Here is an 18,816-nt window from a genome sequence, read left to right as displayed (position 1 = left end):
ACCCCATCTCTACTAAAAGTACAAAAATTAGCTGAGCGTGGTGGTGGGCCCCTGTAATCCCAGAGACTCGGGAGGCTGAGGCAGGAGAATTGCTTGAACCTGGGAGGCAGAAGTTGCAGTGAGCCGAGATCACGCCACTGCACTCCAGCCTGGGTGACAGAGAGAGATTCCATTCAAAAAAAAAAAGAAAAGAAAAAACAATAACATTGCAGTTTCCAATGTAGAATAAAAAAGAAATTGATTTAAAATTTAATTTTGGAACATAGATGGGCTGAGGGATTTGCAATTGAAACCCCCTTTTTCTAATATTTTCTATGCAGGAGAAATTGAAAGGAATGTCAAGAGACTCTGCAATTTATTTTAAACTCAGTAATCTATCTTTTTGTAAGCATTATCGCTTAGCTTTTCTTTAAAGAATTTCTTAGGCCAGGAGCAATGGCTGATGCCTGTAGTCCCGGTACTTTAGGAGGACAAGGCAGGAGGATTACTTGAGGCCAAGAGCTTGAGATCTTGTCCTAAAAAATATATATTTTTTAAAAAAGGAAAAAAATGAATTTCTTAATCCCTTTGAGGTTTTTGAGAGCATTACATACATTAACATTTTTTGATATTGCATTTTGATTTTTCTCTGTCATTTTGCTTAAACCATCAATTTTACTTAAAGCATCATACCAGGTCAGTACTAAGCTAATAAATGTAGACATATGTTTGAAAGTAAAACTTTGGCTGGTATTTTAGAACCTGTATTCTTTATTAACTATCATCACAAAAAAGAGCATTGCATGCTGTTTGTAATTGTGTTTTTACTGGTGAGACACAGTAGAGACAAAGCTTGGCTTTAGCTCACCCCCATTAGAGCATTCCCACAGATCACAAAACCCATACCACTACCTCCCTGCTAATAGTCTTTTCACTTAAAGAATTCCAGGAACTGGCTTTAGGAGATAACCAAGGTTGCAGAGTGTACCACCTCAGAAAGGAATGCTGCTGGACAATTGATTTATAGTCTTGTTGTCATAGACTAGACCACCAGGTGGCCCATTACTCAAGATAACCATCACAACTAGATATACTGACCTGCTACCCTACCCCTTACGTCGTTCGCCTTGCCCAGCCTGTGTACACTCTACTCCTGATGTCAATTCTGTACTTTGTCTAATAAAAGTCCTACCTGCTCTTTTGTAGATGGAGTCTGTCAGGGAATTCTCTCTCTCTCTCTCTCATTCTGCCTCCTTTATGGCTGGATAAAAGCTCCAGTGAAGTTTTGAGAAAACTCTTTTGGCCTCATGTCAATTTTCTATTTCATTGAGAGCCCAAGAACCTATGGTCAGTTGACAGTGGCATGGCATTCTCAACTCTAATTTTCCCATCACATGTTTAACAGTGGTTTCAAATTTATATCCAGTGTGTTTTCAATATACTCAAACATTTAACTGAAGCTTTTGGTAGATGTATAGTTTTTTTCTTTTCTTTTTTTTTCTTTCTTTCCCCAAAATGGAGTCTTGCTCTGTTGCTCAGGCTGTAGTGTAGTGGCACGATCTCAGCTCACTGCAACCTCTGCCTCCTGGGTTCAAGCAATTTTCCTGCCTCAGCCTCCCAAGTAGCTGGGATTACAGGTGCACGCCACCAGTCAGGTTAATTTTTGTATTTTTAGTAGAGATGGGGTTTCACCATGTTGGCCGGGCTGGTCTCAAATTCCTGACCTTGTGATCTGCCTGCCTTGGCCTCCCAAAGTGCTAAGATTACAGGCGTGAGCCACCACATGCCGGCCATATAGTTCTTAAAATATATTTTTAAAATTCAGTAATGTCTAAGGAGACTTTGACTGCATTGTTCACTGTCATGTTTAAAGAATGCCTTTAGGCTGGGTGCAGTGGCTCATGCCTGTAATCCCAGCACTTCAGGGGAATGAGGCAGATTGGATTGCTTGAGCCCAGGGGTTTCAGACCAGCCTGGGCAACACAGGGAAACCTCATCTCTACAAAAAATACAAAAATTAGCTGGTCATAGTGGCATGCTTGAAGTCCCAGCTACTCAGAAGGCTGAGGTGGGAGGATAGCTTGAACCTGGGAGGTGGAGTTTGCAGTGAGCCATGATCATGTCACTTCACTCCAGCCTGAGCAACAGAGCAAGACCCTGTCTCAAAAGCAAAAAACAAAAAACAAAAAAAAAAACAAGAAAGAGAGAAAGCTTTAAGGTGGGCATAGTGGTATGTGTCTGTAATCCCAGCTACTCAGGAGGCTGAGGAAGAAAGACTGCTTGAGGACAGGGGTTTAAGACTAGCCTGGGCAACATGGTGAGATCTCCCCCTCATCTATAATAATAATAATAATAATAATAATGCTTTAGAAAAGGAATATAGAATGGTATAGAATATACCATTCTATATTTTATGGTACATATATTTTTTATTCAAGGATTTCCTATTGTCATGTTACACTTTCCACATATATTTGCACCATGTTGTCATATTTCTAGCTTTTTGAATTATTTTTGTCTAGTTCAGTTTTTCTAAGTAGTTTACTAAAATTTAAAAATAATCTTTCTCCAGTTGTGACAAAAATCTCCCAAAAATGTTCACATATAGAAATATTTGAGTTTAGAAAACCACAATTCTAACCATAATCATCTGCACTATATGCCTCACATCAGGTAATATGTCTAAAATAATGAGTAACATTTAGCATGTCTGACTTTACCCCAAAGTATTTTAATAGTATCTGTTAATGTTTTAATTAATGGGTGTTGTATTGCATCTCATGACAAAGTATATTAGATTTTTGGTGATAACATTTGATTTCTGATAAATATTCTGCCTTGATGTTACCAAATGTTGCCAAATGAATATTCTGATTTCTGTACTGCTGAGACAAGTTCAGTCATGGAGACCCTAACCCAGCAGCACCAGAAGAATTAAAGACACACACACACAGAAATATAGAGTGTGGAATGGGAAATCAGGGGGCTGACAGCCTTTAGAGCTGAGAGCCCCGAACAGAGTTTTACACATATTTACTGACAGCAAGCCAGTGATAAGCATTGTTTCTACAGATTATAGATTAACTGAAAGCATTCCTTATGGGAAAGAAAGGGATGGGCTGAAACAAAGGGATAGGCTCTGTCTAGTTACCTGCAGCAGGAACATGTCCTTAAGGCACAGATCGCTCATGCTATTATTTGTGGCTTAGGAACGCCTTAAGTGGTTTTCTGACCTGGATGGCCCAGGTGTTCCTTGCCCTCATGACAGTAAACCCACAACCTTCAGAGTGAGTGTCATGGTCATAATGAACATGTCACAGTGCTGTAGAGATTTTGTTTACAGCCAGTTTTGGGGCCAGTTTATGGCCAGATTTGGGGGTCTGTTCCCAACATGTTTCCCCCTTTTTGTTTTTGCAAGACAATAAAAGCAAAGGTGGCTTTATCATGGTGAGCTACTTCTTGCAAGAGTCGGGATCCACATCTGCAGACTATACAAAGACAAACAATGCAGATTAAAAGCACAATCATCATTGAAATCACAGAGCTTCCAAGTGTTTTTATCTATTTTAATGGGTTACTAGCTGCTAATCTGTCTGCAGCTCCTTCAAGCACTCTTATGCCTGGCATTAAGGTCAGGGAGGTGTGCCTGTGATGATGCTTTAAATATTTGTTCTTTTAATTTTGCAATATCCAAAGACAAGTTTGTAGAGTGTCCTTCTAGATGCTTTTTTATTCTCTCCTAAATTTTGATCTTATTAAAAGTCATTAATAGTTTCCACAAATCCTTCTATTTAGCTCTTACAGTGGGCCATATCATTTGAGGTTGAGGTGCCACTATACCCCTGTGTTTTCAGATAATGGGAGCTTTTGCCATATTTCTTACCATGTCTACCATTTGACCATTTTGTTCAGACCAGCTGAAAACAGTGTGGCCATGGTAGGCAGACTGAGACGTGTAATTCAAGCTAAACATCCCCTTAGGGGACCAATCAACAATGATTCCATAGGAATCGTTGTGCAGCATCTCTGCCTGTTTTGCAATGCAATCTTCCACAACAAGTATATTCAGTTTTTCTGGCCAGGTTCAATTTCGTTTACAAATAGGTTTTTGAGGGTGGCATGCCTCAATTATAGGAGCAGATTTATTATGGTAAATACTGAGACTAGAAAATATGTGTAACTGTGTCATAGAGTGATTACATTCAGGCATTATTGCCAGCCAAGATTGATAAATATGCCCAATAAGTATAATTGTTCTCTGTGTCAGCCCTTGTTGAAGGAATACTCACGGCAATGGTGATCACCACTGTCGTAGCTATCATTAAATTACTTATTGTGACTGGTTGTCCCACTTTCCTCAGGTTTTCTTCCAACATCTGTGACAGCTTCTTGATCTGTCCCCTGGTAGGTGGCTGCCTTCGATGGGCATTGCTTGTGACAGTTGGGGTCCTCCTCCGTGTCAGTCTCGACATGGCTGCAACCGGGAAGTCCTCGGGATCCTCCTGGAATCTCTTCCTTGGCGTCTGGCTCATGGTAAGGTTTCAGGTGTCTTGATGGTATCCAAATCAGCTGTTGATTTGGTCCTGGAGAAACACAAGGATAACCTCTACCCCAAGTTATTATTCTACCCATTTCCCAACTTTTTGTCATTGGATCTCTCCACCAAACCAGTTGTTCTGCTTCTGTCTTTGCAGCTGGTGTCTATAGATGCTGTTCAGCTGCTGATAGCATCTTTAGGCAGTCTAAAAAAATTTAAAGTCAATAATGCTAGATTCATTTGCTTATGGGGTATCCCATAGTCTCTGTTTCCCCCTTTTTGCTTTTGTAACTGCTGTTTCGGGGAGAGATTCATTCTTTCCACTATGGCTTGTCCTTGAGAATTATATGGGATGCCAGTAATGTGTTTAATATTCCATATAGAGAAAAATGTAGCTAGAGCTTGGCTAGTATAGCCTGGGACATTATCTGTTTTAATAGAAGCTGGAATGCCCATCACCACAAAACACTGCAAAAGGTGACATTTAACACAGGCAGAAGACTCTCCTGATTGGCATGTAGCCCAGGCAAAGTGAGAAAAGGTATCCACACATACATGTACATAAGCTAGTCTCCCAAACGAGGGAACATGGTTGACATCCATTTGCTAAAGAGAATTAGGTTCCAATCCTTGAGGATTAACTCCCCCTGTAAAAGATGAGGAATGCACCATTTGGCAAGTTGGGCATCGCTGGATAATAGCTTTAGCTTCTTTCCAGGTAATGCTGTATCTGCATTTGAGACCAGAGGCATTAACATGGATTAAATTGTGAAAGTGTCTGGCATTAGATATTGCAGTAGCAACTAGGCGATCAGCCATTTGATTCCCTGCAGTCAAAGGTCCTGGAAGAGGTGTATGAGCCCTAATATGAGTAATGTAAAAAGGTTGCATTCTACTCTTAACTGCTGTTTGCAATTGGATAAATAAAGTCACCAGTTGTTCATCTGTATGGAATCGTAACTGAACATTTTCAATTAATTGTATAGAATGAACCACATATGAAGAATCAGAAATCACATTAATAGGCATATCAAAAGCAGTCAATACCTCAATTACAGCTACAAGCTCCACTTTTTGAGCTGAAGTATAGGGCATCTGGAAAACTCTACTTTTTGATCCAGAATAAGAGAAGTTTTACCATTACTAGACCCATCTGTGAAGACATTTTCAGCACCTTCAATTGGTTTAAATTTAGTTATTTTAGGGAGAATCCAATTAGTTAATTTCAAAAATAGAATAATTTTGTTTTAGGAAAATGGTTATTGGGAATACCCACAAAGTCAGCTAAATGGGTTTGCCAAGTAAGATTATTTATAAAAGCTTGCTGGGTGACCTCCAGCTTAGTTTCACGTTCTCCAACCGTCACTCCAGTGACTCTTTGACCTTGGTTCGAACCCCAGGTATGGACACCACTTGCTGAGACCAGCTTGGTCGTGGAGACCCTAACCCAGTGGCACTAGAGGAATTAAAGACATACACACACATAGAAATATAGAGTTTGGAGTGGGAAAATCAGGGGCTGACAGCCTTCAGAGCTGAGAGCCCTGAACAGAGTTTTACCCACATATGTATTGGCAGCAAGCCAGTGATAAGCATTGTTTCTATAGATTATAGATTAACTGAAAGCATTCTTTATGGGAAAGAAGGGGATGGGCTGAAACAAAGGGATGGGCTCTGGCTAGTTATCTGCAGCAGGAACATGTCCTTAAGGCACAGATTGCTCATGCTACTGTTTGTGGTTCAGGAACGCCTTTAAGCGGTTTTCTGTCCTGGGTGGGCCAGGTGCTCCTTGCCCTCATTGTGGTAAACCCACAACCTTCAGTGTGGGTGTCGTGGCCACCACGAACATGTCACAGTGCTGCAGAGATTTTGTTTATGGCCAGATTTGGGGGCCTGTTCCTTTTTTTTTTTTTTTTTTTGGAGACGGAGTCTGGCTCTGTTGCCCAGGCTGGAGTGCAGTGGCCAGATCTCAGCTCATTGCAAGCTCTGCCTCCCGGGTTTACGCCATTCTCCTGCCTCAGCCTCCCGAGTAGCTGGGACAACAGGCACCGGCCACCTCGCCCGGCTAGTTTTTTGTATTTTTTAGTGGAGACGGGGTTTCACTGTGTTAGCCAGGATGGTCTCGATCTCCTGACCTCGTGATCCGCCCGCCTCGGCCTCCCAAAGTGCTGGGATTACAGGTTTGAGCCACCGCGCCCAGCCCATGGGGGCCTGCTCCTAACACCATACTCTTTTTTTCTTTCTTTCTTTTTTCTTTTTTTTTTCTTTTTGAGACAGAGTCTCACTCTGTTGTCCAGGCTGGAGTGCAGTGGCGTGATCTCAGCTCACTGCAACCTCTGCCATCTGGGTTCAAGCGATTCTCCTGCCTCAGTCTTCCAGGTAGCTGGGATTACAGGTGCCTGCCACAGAGCCCAGCTAATTTTTGTAGTTTTTAGTAGAGACGGGGTTTCACCATCTTGGTCAGGCTGGTCTTAAACTCCTGACCTCGTGATCCACCTACCTCGGCCTCCCAAAGTGCTGGGATTACAGGTGTGAGCCACTGTACCCAGCCCTGATTTCTATACTCTGAAAATTAATTGGTTAAGTGCCTGAATGCTAGACATTGCCTCACCAAAACCAGAATTGTTTATATAATGTTTTCTTTTTTTTTGAGACAGAGTTTTGCTCTTTTGCCCAGGCTGGAGTGCAGTGGCATGATCATGGCTCACTGCAACCTCCACCCTCTGGGTTCAAGTGATTCTCCTGCCTCAGCCTCCCCAGTAGCTGGGATTATAGGTGCATGCCACCACACCCAGCTAATTTTTTTACTTTTAGTAGAGATGAGGTTTTACCAGGTTGGCCAGTCTGGTCTTGAACCCCTGACCTCAGGTGATCCGCCTGCCTCAGCCTCCCAAAATGCTAGGATTACAGGCGTGAGCCACCGCACCCAGCCTTATGTCTTCAACAACGGCACAGCAGCATTTCTCCCACATTATAGTTTTGCAGCACTACTTATCACTGCGCCTCCTTTCTCTCTGATGCTCTTTTCTGTGTTTTCTTTCCTTTCTTTTCTTTCTGTGCTTTCATCTGAATACTTGCCCGTTTTCCAGTTCATAAATTCACTATTTTGCTGCTTCTAATCTGCTCTAAATCTCATCTAATGAATTCTTTTTTTTTTTTTTTTTTTAATTTGTGACCTGCTTTATTGTGGTGGTCTGGAAGCAAACCTACAGCATCTGAGATATGCCTGTCCAGTCCCCATTCCCATAGAACATGAATGGACACTAGACATTCACTTAGTATTCCGAGGAAACAAGGTGGGTTTGGCGCCTGAGCTGAGGCCATGCTGGCTCCAGAGTGATAGAACATTCTTTCCCAGTATCTCCCAGGAGGCTATTCAACGGTATCCTACCGTGTCTAGGCAATCACTAAGCTCACTGAACTTGATTTCTCCGTTAAAATTGCTCTGGGATCTCACAATCTCCACATCTGTCTGGGGTTCAACACCCTTTTTGTCCTCCCCTATCCTCTCCAATTCACACAAAGGACACAGGACACAGGCTGGCTTACTATTCACAGAAGTTTACTGACCTCCCCAGTCAGGCAGGCCAACCCTTTCAACCATGGGAAATGTCCACCTAGCTGCCCTCTGCTGGGTTGCAGCCTGTGTCATGAGGGAGCCCTGGCTAGAACAGGCCTTAAACGCAAGGGAAGCTGAGCAGAAGTCTGCACTCAACCCCACTTGATGTTCTTCTCCTCCTCAGTCATGGCCAGCGTGTCGGTGACTAGACCGGTGCCAATAGTCCAGTTACCATCTCACAGGGTGAAACGCTGGCCTTTCTCCAAGATCACTGGCTGCTGCAAGATTAGGTTGAACTTCAGGTCCTCCCCTGGCATGGCAAGCTCCTTCTCTGGGGGCGGGATAACCCGACAGGCCATGTCCCAAGTCAGGGAGAACATGACAGGCATGAAGTGGGACACAAAGGGCTTGTGGCAGCCACCTTCCTCCTTGCTGAGGATGTAAACCTGGGCCTCCACCTTCTGGTGGGGCTTGATGGAACCCAGCTTGACCATGACCAGGCCCCGCCGCAAGTCCTCCCGCTTCAAGCCTCGAACCAGGGCCCCGAGGTTATCTCCGGCCCCAGCCCTCTCCAGGTTCTTATGGAACATCTCAATGCCTGTCACCACAGTGCGGATGTTCTTGCTGTGTCCTAGGAGCTCACACTCGTCTCCCTTCTTTAAAATGCCACGCTCTAGCGTACCTGTCACCACAGTGCCACGGCCAGGGACGGAGAACACCCCCTCTACAGGCAGCAGGAAAGGCTTCTCCAGGTCCCGGGTGGGCACTGGGATGTAAGTGTCCACAGCATCCAGCAGCTTCTGCACAGACTTCAGGCCTAATTCAGGGTCCCGACCCTCAAGGGCACAGAAAGCAGAGCCTACAATGACTGGGGTCTCCTCCCCTTTATAGCCAAACTCGGTGAGCAGCTCCCGGATCTCCAGCTCCACCAGCTCCACCATCTCAGAGTCCTGGACAGCATCAGCCTTGTTCACATACACCACCACATGCTCCACCCCAATCTGTCTGGCCAGTAGTAAGTGCTCTCGGGTCTGGGGCATGGGGCCGTCATTGGCTGCTACAACTAGGATGCAGCCGTCGAGGGGTGCAGTGCCTGTGATCATATTCTTAACATAATCTGCATGACCCGGGCAGTCTGTGTGGGCGTAGTGGCGGGTGGCAGTGCTATATTCCACATGGGCCGCATTGATGGTGATACCCCGAGCTCGCTCCTCCGGGGCAATGTCAATCTCCTCGTACTTCTTGAATTTAGCCCCACCTCCCTCGGCTAGAATCTTCGTGATGGCTGCAGTCAGCGTGGTCTTGCCGTGGTCCACATGGCCGATGGTACCCACATTCACATGTGGCTTGTCGCGCACGTAAGTCTTCTTGACCTCCACAGCCAGGCCGCGGCACAAGAGAGGCAATGCCGGAGTCTTCAGCGGCCGCAACAGACCCTGCAGCAGGAAGGTCCCGGTGGCGAGACCGCTGAAGTGGGGCGTCGTGCGCAGCAGGGTGGCTGCCGCCATTGTGGTCATACTCGCGACCCGGGACATGAATTCTTTTTTTAAAGTAACAACTTTAGTAGGGTATACTGTATATCTAGTCATACAATCAACTGTACCTATTTAAAATGTATAGTTTGATGAGTTTTCAGTTATGTATATACCCATACAACTACAACCATAATCAAGATGCTGATCATTCTTGTGGTGCCTAATGTCTGTAATTTCAACACTTTGGGAGGCTGAGGTGGGAGATTACTTGAGCCCAGGAGTAGTTCAAGACCAGCCTGGGCAACATGGCAAGATCCAAAAAAAGAAATTTAAAAACTAGTTGGGCGTGGTGGTGCATATCTGTAGTTCTAGCTACTTAGGAGGCTGAGGTGGGAGGATCGCTTGAGCCTGGGAGGTTGAGGCTGCAGTGAGCTGTGATAGTGCCACTACACTCCAGCCTGAGCAACAGAGTGAGACCCCGTTGCAAACAAACCAACAAAAAAACTCGCCGATCACTGTTATCATCTCCAGAAGTTTATTTGTGCCCCTTTTTCTAACATGTCTCCCTCCATATCTGGTCCCAGGCAACCACTGATTTGCTATCATTACAGATTAGTTAGCATTTTTCTAGAATTTTATGTAAATGGGATTACACATTATGTATTCTTTTGTTTTTGTCTTCTGCTGCTATTAGGTTGGTGCAAAAGTAATTTTGTTTTTTGCCAAAGTAATGCAGTGAGTAATGATGGCAAAAACCGAAATTACTTTTGCACCAATCTAGTATAACAGTTTTGAGATTCATGCACTCTGTTGAGTGATTGATAGTTCATTTCTTTTCATTGCCAGGTAATGTTCATTTAACTGAATATTTTGTTGCAGAGTTAATTGAATGTATTTTGTTCATCTATTCACCTGTTGATGGGTATTTGAGACATTTCAGGTTTTGTGATCCTGTGAATAGATACTGTCAATATTCTTGTACAAATCTTGGTGTACCCAGGCACAGTGGCTCACACCTGTAAACCCAGCACTTAGGGAGGCAACAGTGGCCAGATAGCTTGAGCTCAGGAATTCAAGACCTGCTTGGGCAACATAGTGAGCCTCTGTTCTCAATTACAAAAAAAATTTTTGACTTTATTTTAAAATCCTCCAAATCTTAGTATAGATGTATATTTTAGTTTCTCTTGGGTGAATACGTGATAGCCATTTTTAGGCATCAACTTGGCTGAACTATAGTTTCCAGTTATTTAATAAAATACAAATCTGAGAGTGGCTATGAAGGTAGTTTTTGTTTCGAAACAGGGTCTCACTTTGTTACCCAGGCTGAGTGCAGTGGTGCCATCATAGCTCACTGAAGTCTTGACCTTCTGGACTCAAGCAATCCTCCCACTTCAGCCTCCTGAGTATCTGGGATTATAGGCATACCACCATGCCCTGCTAATTTTTAAAAATATTTTTGTAGAGATGAGGTCTCACTATGTTGCCCAGGCTTGTCCCAAACTCCTGGGCTCAAGCGATCCTCCTGCCTCAGCCTCTCAAAGTGTTGGGATTACAGGCATGAGCCACTATGCTGGGCCTGAAGGTGTTTTTGTGGATGTAACTAAAAATCGTAAATTGATTTTAAGAAAGATTATCCTAGGCAATCTGGTTGGTCTGGATTCAATCAGTGGAAAGTCTTTTTTTTTTTTTTTTTTAATTTTAAGTTTGAATGTATATTTTGAAATAAAAATGGAAAATAACAAATTTGTACAAAATTGTCACAGAGGAACACACTTTAATAAGATACCATTACATGCTATGTGTATTTAGAAAAGTTACAGATCTAGTAAGAAAAAAAACAGTCATTGACAAATGCAAGTTCATTTTTTGAGCAACAAGAAATTTCCTGTGAAATGTCAGACTGAAAGCCAGTGAGACTTGGTGAGTGACGGCTCAGCACCTGCTGAGGCCTGGAGCTTGCCTCCCAGGCTGGGTGCTCAGCTCTGGCCTGCAGCTGGATACCGTCTAGAGTCCTACGTGCCATGGTCTTTTTCTTTCGGTAAACAGTATAAAACATAGGATTTTCCTTTGATTGTAAACTTCAACAGAAAATAACACGCTTAAGAATTGTGCTACAAAGAGTACTATTATTTTTATTGTAACTCACCACATTTAAAATATTTCCACTTCACAAGTTTCTGATTTGCTTCACCTTCTTACTTGGCAATGGTGCCCTGGTGGCATTGTCCACACACACCAGTGTGTATGGAGAAGCAGGCTGCAGGCCCTTCCTGAAACCATGGTCCATGGCTCTGCCTTCACCGAACAGGCTGAGTCATGTCTCTGCCCAAGATCAAACCATCTGCTCGCAAGTTAGAGGCAGCTCAGCCCATCCATTTATTGCTTTCCTTATATTCCACTTTTTATTATTTAAGTTGTATTTTCATATGTCCCTATAGAATTTACTCACATTACCTGGCTAATAATCAACAGTTTGGGCTTTTTATATAACAGCTCTTCAGATAGATTGCTGGTATGTGAAGCTCACCTGATCTGCATAGGGAGAAATCAGGAGGTATTTTTGCTGGTAGATCAGCTGCACTGTAGCACCTTACAGTTAAAACTCCACCCTCTAGGAATGTTATGTTTTAGTCTTAAAAGGGTTGTTTGCTCACACTTCCTCTCACATAAAATACTTAGTTTCTTTCTCAATATTAAACATTATTATTATTTTTTTTTTACAACAAAAGTGTTCAGGACAGACATCACAAAACCATAATCCCAGATAAATGGTCTAAAAATGCAGTTAGGTCATCTTTGTATATCAATGCTAAACAAAAGGTTTGAGCCTTTGACCATGCCCATAGATGCCTAAGTTCTTCCACGTCATCATTTCTATAGTTTGACAAAATTAGAATACACAGTCTTAAGTGGGGGGAATATCATAAAAATTCATTACTTCAATGTTTAACTTTTTCACAATTACTTGAAAATTCATAGCACAGCATCACTGCAACTTGCTAATCATGAAAGCTGTAAATTAACAATCACTGCCTCTCATAATGACTGCACCAGTATCCATTTTTATTTATTCCTAATTTAATTCAATTGCAACTACCTGGCTGTAAGTTTGAGGTAGCTTCACAGTGGTTCCACCTGATGGAAGGAGTATGACTTAAAGTACCCTCTGCGGTATGAGACTAGGTCAAAATGAGAGGGAAATACAGTACCAAATATACTGTCTTCTCACCTGGCATACGAACTGAAAAAAACCACCAACCAACCATTTCTTTAGTGATAAAAATACAGTTCTTTTGTGAGCATGGAAACAATACATGGAATCTGTTTCTTTGCATGAAAAGTAGCATCAAGGGAAAAGGACTCAAATTCTGTTGCCACCTTTCGGTTAACCCGGGTAAGAATGTGCATAAATTCAAGCTTGTCAGCGTACTGTTTCAGCATGGCACAAAGCGACTGGATGAACCAGGAGCCATCCTTTGAATTTCGCCAAGAATAATAACCAGGTGCTGTGGAGTATGCATACAAGAAGTCGGCCTCCACTGGTATTTTGACATGCCATGTCATCCTCGACACCACCGTCTGTCTCAATGCCACAGTCCAGTTCTGTACCACGGCAGGCCTGAATAATGAAAAGTTTGGGTTTTCCAGTTAGACTTCTACAACAATCCCCTCTGAAAAAGCTTGTAATTTTTTTCAGGTCAAGAGGTCCATTTGTTCCAAAAATTATTCCTTCTTCACCATGGCTCAGAAGCACACAAACAAAACTGCTCCTTTTGCTGTGATCTTCTTCAGAAACATTACGCATCAATTCCACAATTTCTTCACGTGTAAGATCGTTTTTATTCCTGACTTCATATTTCAAGTTTATGAATGTTTCCCTGAGGTTTGCTGCATCAACATCTGTACCAGACCGAGATGCCATTCCAGTGCTTTTATGAAAATTCTTATTATTAATTATTATACATAAACCCATCTCAGGATAATCCATTTTATAACTGTTGTCCAGGGATATTCCAGAGTCCACTGATTTGCTTCCATGTATGGTTTTTAGTTCCAAACTTTTAATGGATTTTGAATCCACTGAGTTTTCAGTGTTCTCCATGGATACCTTTATTAACGCACAGCCTCCTCACACCTTCCACAACCGCCTCACAGCAGCAGCCACCCGCTACGATCCGCGTCTGCACGTCTGCACGGCTTCAGCGGCCCTCCGCCTGGGAATGTGCTTCAGCGCTAGCTCCGCCCCCGGCCCGCCCCTGTAGGCCCCGCGCGCCCCCTTCGCTGGGGCCCGTCCCCTAGCTCCCGCCCGCCCGAGAACCCCGGCCCGGGCTGGGCGCCGGGAGCCGCCCGCCCGCCGAAGCACCGGAAAGTCTTTAAAAGCAGAGTTGAAGAAATTCTGCCTGGGGACTGTGACTTCAGCCCTTGCCTGAAAGTTCCAGCCTATTCTCCTGCCTGCCTTATAGACTTCCAATTTGCCTAATCAGCCCCCCTCACCCCACATAAGTCAATTCCTTGAAATAAATCTCTCACTGTGTATCTCCTACTGGTTCTGCTTCTCTGTTGCAACCCTGACTGATATCGATTTGGTACTTTCAGTGCCACTTTCAGTGGCTCTAGAGGAACAGAATCTTGAGGATGAGTTTTCTTAATTGGTTCTGCATTTTCTTGAATTGGTTCTCTTGTATTACATTTAAAGGCACTAGCGACTCTGTTTTCAGTGGTAAAGAGGGCATTGGGAGTCCATCGCATGATAAAGCATTGAATATGCCTAATGAAACACCTATAGAAAGCAAGGTCATGAGTAACTGTGTATTTTTTACCTTAGAATATTTTAGTTAAACTAAGGAACAGAATGGCATTGGCCAAAACTGCACTGAAGAAAGTAGGCAAAGGATGAGCTCAGGGTTTCAAATTCCCAGCTTTAAGTGTTTAAAGCTTTAAGCTATGCATAGATGGCCTGGAAGCTTCTATATCTGTCCTGAAAGGAACCCTTAGGGCCATGATTTCTGAAAGCAAACCCAGAGCCTCATTCTGCAAGGGGCTGATAGAGATGCTGTTTAGAGCCTTTGGCAGGCCACTGTAGGTGAATCATGCTGCAGAACCGTAAGATTTTGGAGCAAAGCCCTGCAGATTAGTACTGTCCTCTTGAGAAACAACGTTTGGCTTGCTGGGCCTCAGCTGAGACTGAACAGTTAACTGTGGGTCATCAAGTTACCATGTGACCTGAGCTGCTCATCATGAACTAAGTGTTATCTGATCCACCAAGCTATAAAGTTGTGCACTCACAGCAACACTCCATTATCAAATTGAAGTGGTATATATGAGATTGGGCTCAAATGGGCCCTGAAGGCATGGGTAAATTGCATGAGGAAGTGGCCCAAATGTCCATGGCCCCCACTCCTGCTACATTACCTTCTCTCTCCCAGCCTGCACCTATGGCTTCATGGGGCATTCCTTACGACCAGTTGACTGAAGAAGGGAAAACTCAGTTGTGGTTTATAGCCCAGGTTTATGACGGTTCTGCACAATATGCAGGCACCAGGTGAAAACAAAACTAGTGTCCCTTTCTGGGACATCCCTGAAGAATAATGGTGAAAAAAAATTCCCCCAGTTGGCAGAACTTTGAGCAGTGTACTTGGTTGTTCATTTTGCCTGAAAGTAGAAATGGCCAGAAGCTCTTCTGACCAAGAGGTCTTAGTTCCAAAAGAAGGAACGCTTCCACCAGGAGACCCAACAACATTTCCATTGAATTGGGAGTTGAGGCAGTCACCTGGCCACTTAGGGTCTTTCATGCCTCTAAACAACAGGTAAAGTAGGAAGTTCCTCTACTGGCTGAGGTGACTAATCCTGATTACTAAGCAGAAAATTCGGTTGCTACTATAGGATGGAGATGTATTAATAATAGGTAACTTTATATTGCAGTATTAAGTTATAGGACATCAAAGGTGGAGAAGAAACATCACTCAAGGACGTTGCATCCCCTTGGGAAAAGTGTTGTTACGTTTTCAATAGTATGCAGGATAGTTATATCATGTTAAGTGAAAGTATGACTTTGCTATTGTCTTTAAATTTTTTTATTTTTTATCTTTTTTTTTGAGACATAGTCTCACTCTGTTGCCCAGGGTGGAGTGCAATGGTGAGATCTCGGCTCACTGCAACCTCTGCCTCCCAGGTTCAAGCGATTCTCCTGCCTCAGCCTCCTGAGTAGCTGGGATTAAAGGCATACGCCACCACGCCCAGCTCATTTTTGTATTTTTAGTAGAGACAGGGTTTCACCATGTTGGCCAGGTTGGTCTCAAACTCCTGACCTCATGATCCACCTGCCTTGGCCTCCCAAAGTGCTGGGATTACAGGCGTGAGCCACCGCGCCCGGCCAAAAATATTTTTTTTAAAGAGATAGGGTCTTGCTGTGTTACCCAGGCTGGAGTACAGTGGTGCAATCATAGGTCACTGCAGCCTTGAACTCCTGGGCTCAAGGGATCCTCCTGCCTCAGGTTCCCGAGTAGCTAGGACTACAGGTGTACACTCCCACACTGGCTAATTAAAAAAAGGTTTTTTGTAAAGGTGAGGTCTCTAGGTTGCCCAGGCTGGTCTTGAACTCCTGGGCTGAAGCGATCCTCTTGCCTTGGCCTCCCAAAGTGCTGGGATTACAGGGTCCCTGGTCTGCTATTGTCAGCCTTTAGAGATCAAGTATGGTTAAGAAGATGTGTAGGAGTGTGATTGCCGGGTCATCAGTCTAAATTTTAGCTATCCTAATGAGAGTGTTGTGGTTTTAAATGGAAAAATCCCTAGTTGACTAAAGATGTTGATAATCTCTCCATTGCTTATAGCCCATTTTTATATCCTGTGAACTATTTACTAAAGCCTTTGCCCATTGGTTTATTGGGCTGGTTTATTATTCATTTATAAGAGTTCTTCATGTATTCTGGATACAAGACTTTTGTCTAATGATTTCTATTGCAAACTCTCCACCTGTGGCTTGCCTTTTCATTTTCTTAATGGTGTCTCTCAAAGAGTACCAGTTTTTAATTTTGATAGAGTTCAACTTACCAATCGCTTTTTTTTTTTTTTTTTTTGAGACAGGGTCTCACTCTGTCACCCAGGCTGGAGTGCAGTGGCACCATCTCAGCCCACTGCAACTTCTACCTCCCAGGTTCAAGTGATCCTCCTTCCTCAGCCCCACAGGTAGCTGAGACTACAGGCACAGCCCAGCTAACTTGTATTTTTTGTAGAGATAGCATTTTGCTATGTTGCCCGGGCTGGTCTTGAACTCCTGAGCTCAAGTGATCTGCCTGCCTTGGCCTCCCAAAGTGCTGGGATTACAGGTGTGAGCCAGGCCATAAATCACTTTTTATGGTTCATACTTTTTGTGTCCTAAGAAATCTTTGCCTATCCCAAGGTCACAAATACTTTTTCTATGTTTTCTTCTAAATTTTTTTTTTATAGTTTTAGCTTTTAAATTTAGGTTTATCATCCATTTTGAGTTACCTCAGGTGGCTCCCTCAGTGCTTCTGAAATCTATAAATGCATCCTCCACCAACCTCAAATCTAAGTAAACCTTGCCACCTCCGTCTCCTTTACTCCTCATTCAATTCATTGCCAAGTCCTGTCCATTTTACCACTAAATAGTGCTCTTCTCTGCCACCACCTTCCTGCCTTGCCTTTACTACCTGGCCAGTGACCTCCTAACTGGCTTCCCAGCCCCAGCTTTGAGACTCTCATCAGACTACTCTTCACATTGCTATCTAAGTAACTTAAAAACAGACATAATGGGCTGGGGGTGACGTGGCTCACGCATGTAATCTCAGCACTTTGGGAGGCCAAGGCAGGTGGATCATGAAGTCAGGAGATTAAGACCATCCTGGCCAACATGGTGAAACCCCGTTTCCACTAAAAATACAAAAAAAATTAGCTGCGTGTGGTGGCATGTGCCTGTAGTCCCAGCTACTAGGGAGGCTGAGGCAGGGGAATCACTTGAACCCGAGAGGTGGAGATTGCAGTGAGCCAAGATCGGCCACTGCACTCCAGTCTGCCTCTCAAAAACAAAAAACAGACATAATGATCAAGTTCTTTCCCCAGCAACCCTGCTGAAAAAAACCTGAATGGCTTCTCTCAAGCACTCAGATTAAAGTCCCAAATCCGGCCGGGTGCGGTGGCTCACGCCTGTAATCCCAGCACTTTGGGAGCCCGAGGCGGGCGGATCACAAGGTCAGGAGTTCCAGACCAGCCTGGCCAAGAAGGCGAAACCCCATCTCTAACAAAAATACAAAAATTAGCCAGGTGTGGTAGCGCGCGTGCCGGTAGTCCAGCTCCTCAGGAGGCTGAGGCAGGAGAATCCCTTGAACCCAGGAGAAGGAGGTTGCAGTGGGCTGAGATCAAGCCACTGCACTCCAGCCTGGGTGACCTGGGTGACAGCGCAAGACTCTGTCTCAATAAATAAATAAATAAATAAATAGGTCCCCAATCCTCACCTGTTCTTGCCTACCTCTTCCCACACTCGCAGTCTACTCCACATTGAATGTTCTTTAGCGCTCCCCATTCTGGCCATGCCAAGACCTTACCCCTTGGAGCAACTAACTCCTCCCAACTCAATTTCTCAGATTCTACCCTCTTCATCCTCAACTAAATCAATTCCCCCATAAAGATTCTCTCAGTACCATATACCCCTCAGAAGATTTTTACTAACTGAAAACTTAATTTTGTCTGATTCTCCCATGAATGTTTTCCTTCTCCACCAGATCTCAAACTTCATGAGGTCAGGGACTCCGTTGACCCCATATGGTACTCCCAGCTCCTTGAACACGGAAGAAGTCTCATTACATAAGTAATAAAAATAAAATAATTAGGAAAATGGGAATTATAAAGGGATAGGCTGGTGGCTGCTTACGATTCCTTCAGTGGTAATACCTGGTGCAAAATAATGACAGTCTCTGCCCTTTTCCAAGCAGCCTGCTAGGTGGAACGAAGGAAGGCCTTGCGACTCAACTAGGGAGAACAAACGTGTGATCCAGAGCGGCGCGCAGAAATCCGACGAAACCCCATATTATTCAGGGGCGTTGCTGCTAGGGCGAGGGTGGCTCGGTTCCAAGAGTTTTTTGCCAGGAGGAGCTCACCTGGAGCAACTCAGCACTACCTGCAGCGGCGCAGCTCACCCAGCCCAGCGACCGCGTGGGTAGGCGGGCTAGGGGCGGGGCCACGCCTTCCAGGGCCCATCCCCGCCCCCTGCGGCGTGCGCGCGCCCGTCCGCCCGCTCCCTTGCGCGTGCG

General features: G+C 44.1%; 2 pseudogenes across 2 annotated transcripts; both read right to left on the bottom strand.

Moving 5' to 3' along the window:
- Positions 1–8,057: 8,057 nt before the first annotated feature.
- On the bottom strand, positions 8,058–9,602 carry LOC104676644 (annotated as a pseudogene). Its single transcript, XR_004058618.1, has one exon. The product of XR_004058618.1 is annotated as an elongation factor Tu, mitochondrial pseudogene (transcript).
- Positions 9,603–12,493: 2,891 nt separating this feature from the next.
- On the bottom strand, positions 12,494–13,731 carry LOC104676634 (annotated as a pseudogene). The gene has a single exon (XR_749949.2). The product of XR_749949.2 is annotated as a caspase-3-like (transcript).
- Between the last annotated feature and the right edge of the window lie 5,085 nt (positions 13,732–18,816).

This window comes from Rhinopithecus roxellana, chromosome 1 (genome assembly GCF_007565055.1).
Source record: "Rhinopithecus roxellana isolate Shanxi Qingling chromosome 1, ASM756505v1, whole genome shotgun sequence".
NCBI classification, from domain to species: domain Eukaryota; kingdom Metazoa; phylum Chordata; class Mammalia; order Primates; family Cercopithecidae; genus Rhinopithecus; species Rhinopithecus roxellana.
The sequence above is the reverse complement of the archived record's forward strand: the minus strand, read 5'-3'. Positions and strand labels throughout refer to the sequence as shown.